Here is a 4,301-nt window from a genome sequence, read left to right on the forward strand (position 1 = left end):
TGTGTGTTGGGGGGGGGGAGTGGTGTTCTGTGCCTCAGGTGGCTTCCCTAGACCCCAGCTGACCTTTTCAGGAAGCTGGCTCCCACTGCCCCTCAGCTTCTGTTCTCCAGACCTTGCTGGCTGCACAGGCCTGGACCCTGGGGTTTCCCAGACTCCTCCCTTAGGGAAGGAGCCTATGTGAGTAGAAGGCAAAGGACCCACACCAACAGTCCCCCACAGCTTCAGATCTTCACCCCACACCCCATGGAGGGCACTGGTACCTATGGGGCAGCTGAAGGCTGCTCAAGCCCTAGTGTCACTTGAGCCCAAGTGACACAAGAAAGTTCACTGGTCTACTGGGCCCAGACCAGCTGCCCAGGCCCATGCCCAGACGGGGCTCCGCACTAGGACTGGGATCCGAGGCAGGGAGGAGTTAGAAGGACAGGAACTCACTCAGGCTGTGGTGGGCAGATGGCTGGATGGCCAGACAGTGGCCAGGCTCAGCAAAGGGAAGTCTGCAGGTGGCTACCTCACTACACCCTGCCCACCTGGGGCACAGCAAATGGCACCCCTCCCTCCTGACACTTCCCTTCCCCAGGAGACAGCTCAGTGACCACTTACCCTGACACCCCTGTCCCATGTCCCACCCAGGGTTCTTGCCGTCCTGGCCGGGTCTTTCTCCGGCTCCTCAGAGCCAGGGGCAGCCCCTCCCTCAGAGCTTCCAGAGCCCAAAGACTAGGAAGGGTTAACGCTCTTTGTTATCTCTCCTTTTAATCCTCAGATGGGCCAGCGGCTCACGTTGTTCGGAACTGGTAGAGAGAAAGCGTTAACTATTATCTGCTTCTAGCTGACCATCTGCTGTTGCAGAAAATTCAAAACCCTGGAGATCTACTTATATCCACATCGTAAACGAGAAAAGATGTTTTAATTAAGGGAAATCAGGTTAACTTAGCTCTAATTTACAAGCCGCCTGCCTAATGAATTGTCTGGGCTGCTCTCTCTTTGTAGAGAGTAAATCTGAGGATCCTTTCCCTCCGCAGTTCAGACACTAATTAACTAACCAAGAATTTTAGTAGCACACCCGCCTGTCGCCTAATAGTTTTACCTAAAGCCAGCCCGGTCATTGCTTGTACAAATTGCCAATTAAATGTGATTGATATAATGAAATTGGATTGTATTTTCACTTGCCTTCTTCCGTTCCCCCTCACTCCGCATCATCCTGCCCCTCCACCGAGGACCACGGGCACTGCGCACCCCATCACAACAAAGCTAAACAGAACCGGCCCCCCAGCTCGGCCCATCCGGGCTCCGAGCGGCGCCAGCGCCAGGGCTGTGCAAGTTCCTGTTAAACCAACATTTCTATTAGTTGAAGTTAACAGGCATAATCTTGTTTCCAGATATTTATCCACGTACCAAGGGCTGTAGTTACATGTTTGAAGTTAGGGGGGAAAAGTGAAAGATCTAAGCAGCCGTTCTAAAAATACATTAACAGTTTCCAAAATCTATATCGCTGCTTAATTAAATATGTTATCCTGTTTATAGGATCTGTGGCTAATTATTTAGAGTCATTTAATCTACTCAATTTGCACGTTAATTAAGCAGCCTCGGTTTGCAGCGCGCGGCCGGCGGCTGGAGGGAGGCAGCGCCGCCTGGCGGGCGGCCCGGCTCGGCGGGCGCCGGGCTCGCGGCGTGCGGGCCGGTCCCGGGCCCGGGCTGGCGGTCCCCTCCCGGGCTCCGCGCTCCCCTGCGGCCGCGCACCGAGGGGGGGCGCCCGGCCCGGCCCGGCCCGGCCCGGCCACCGGGGTCGTCCGCGCGGCCGCCTGCGGGGAGGGGGTGCCTCGGTCCGCTCGCCCCTCCCTCTCCGTCCCTCCGCCGACGCAGGGCCCGTGGCGCCGAGCCCCGCGGCAAGGGGGCGGGTGGGGCCGGGAGGGCGCGGGGCGGCCTGGGGAGCCGGGAGCGCCCGCGCCGCGCCCCGCCCCCGCCGGCCCCATCTGTCCCTCTCCGCCCCTGTGTGTTTTGGCCTTTGTCTCGCTGCCCTGTACTGACACCCGCTTTCAAAGACCACTTCTGTCGCCCTTCACCGATCTCTTCTGCCCCATTAACCCATCGGCACGAGGCTCCGGCGACAAAGCCCCGATCGGGGCGGGCGCGCGAGCCTCTCCATTGTGCGCCGCCGCCGGAGCCGGAGCGGGAGCGGGAGCCGGAGCGGGAGCCGGAGCCGGAGCCGGAGCCGGAGCCGGAGCCGGAGCGGGAGCCGGAGCCGGAGCCGGAGCGGGAGCCGGAGCCGGAGCCGGAGCCGGAGCCGGAGCGGGAGCCGGAGCCGCGCGGCCGGCGGCCCGACGGGGCGGGACGCGTCGGCCTGGAGATGCGCAGGGAAGCGGCGGTGGCCGAGCCGGCTCCGCGCTGAGCAAACGGGGGAGCCGGGCCCTGCTGCTGACCCGCCGCGCAGCCCCTCCGTGGCAAGCCGGGGCCCGGAGGCAGGCCCGCTCGGGCCGGTAAACAAAGACCAGGAACCTGTTAGCAGCCCGGGGCTGCCTCGCCTCCTCCCTCCGTCTTCTCCCTGCGAGAGGAGCCCGGGCGCCTCCGGCACGACCACCTTCCCTGTCGTGCCGCGCGGGCTGCGGTGGGTGAGCGGACCTCAGCCCAGGACCGGGGCCCACTCAGGGGCCCCTCCCCGGTGGCACCTCACTTCCCCCTCCACCCAGCCGACCCCCCGCGGGCCAAGACGCCGTGTGGGAGCAGACTGCCCTGGCACAGGCTGGCCACGCTTGCACGGCTGTGCTTCTGCCTGCGTTCACTGCAGATGCAGGACCGCAGCTGATGAGACCTGCGGAGGGCAGGCCCCCTTCCCCTCTGTAGCTGTGTCTGTCTGCATTATCCAGAGCATCCCCTCCCAGAAATGCTTTCTTTTGACCAGTGTGGCAGGACCAAGGTGGACTGTTGCTCAAGGGTTGTCCACACAGGCCCCCAGGGGGTCACCTTTTTCTACAGTGGGAGCAGGACCGAGGCAGGAGGCTGGGTGCACGCGCACACACACCTTCAGTGTGAGCCCAACGCTGGTCTCCTGGAGACCCCCCTCCTTACTTCTCTGGAACCTACCTGCACTTATTTTCTCTCTTACAAATGTTGATCCCAGGGCCAGGCAGTGGCCTCTTACAAGGTCATCCTGGGACACATTAAGTGTCCCCTGGAGGATGGAGACATCACATATCCAGGCAAGGTAAAAGGGGTTCCAGATTCCATCTCTGCCTCGTTACCTTCTTGTTAAGATTCATTGAGAATGTTGGGGTGCCCCAGTGGTTCAGTCAGTTAAGCCTCTGCCTCTTGGTTCCAGCCCAGGTCATGATCTCCAGGTCCTGAGATGGAGCTCCACATCTGGCTCTGCGAGCTGAGCTCAGAGTCTGCCTGACATTCTCTTTCTCCCTCTGCCCTTCCCCTCTGTGCGAGCCAGCGTGCATGTGTGCGCATGCTCTCTATCTAAATAAATAAATCTTTAAAAAAATAAAATTCATCTAGAGTTTTATTTTTTATTATTTTAAAAAGATTTTATTTATTTGTTCATGAGAGACACACAGAGAGAGAGAGAGAGAGGCAGAGGGAGAAACAGGCTCCATGCAGGTGCCTGACGTGGGACTCGATCCCAGGTCCCCAGGATCACACCCTGGACTGAAGGCAACGCTAAACTGCTGAACCACCCGGGGCAGCCCCCATCTAGGGTTTTAAATAAATAGATTGCACGAAAAACAGGAAAGGACATACTCTAAGATCACCCAAGGCCTCCTACCACACACACCTCACCAGGAACTCCCTCCATGGGCCTCTCCCTGCCCGGAGCCTCACCCTTGCTGTTGATGAACCAGAGCTCTGACTCCAGGGAGATCTATTTTCTGCTGCTGACCTGATGCAATGGGAACTATGATTCCTTTTGGACAGTTTGGTGGTTCCCAAAAGTCCAGGGACAGTGAGATAAACTCTTTGTCTCCTTCCCTTCTTTTGCCTAAAACCAGAGTCTTTATGATTTTGTTTGTAGAGTCTTTTTATAGGTCAATTTTGCAATATATCAAAAGTACAAGTCTTTTATCCACTTCTGATAAATCTTAAGAATACCAACCCAAGGTCAAATGCATGGGATCTTCAGCATTGGTAACACGTGAAAGCGTTTAAGAAAAAAAAAAAAAGACTACATATTAAAAGCCCTAAACTACAAACTACAGAGTACACCTAAATATCTACCAAACCTACACTTGGCTTCAGGGTCCAAGCGCCACTGCAGGGATTTCAGGGCTCCTTCTGCACTACAGTGTCTAGGTGCCAAGTGCAGA

Source organism: Vulpes lagopus, chromosome 3, assembly GCF_018345385.1.
Source record: "Vulpes lagopus strain Blue_001 chromosome 3, ASM1834538v1, whole genome shotgun sequence".
Classification (NCBI taxonomy): Eukaryota; Metazoa; Chordata; class Mammalia; order Carnivora; family Canidae; genus Vulpes; species Vulpes lagopus.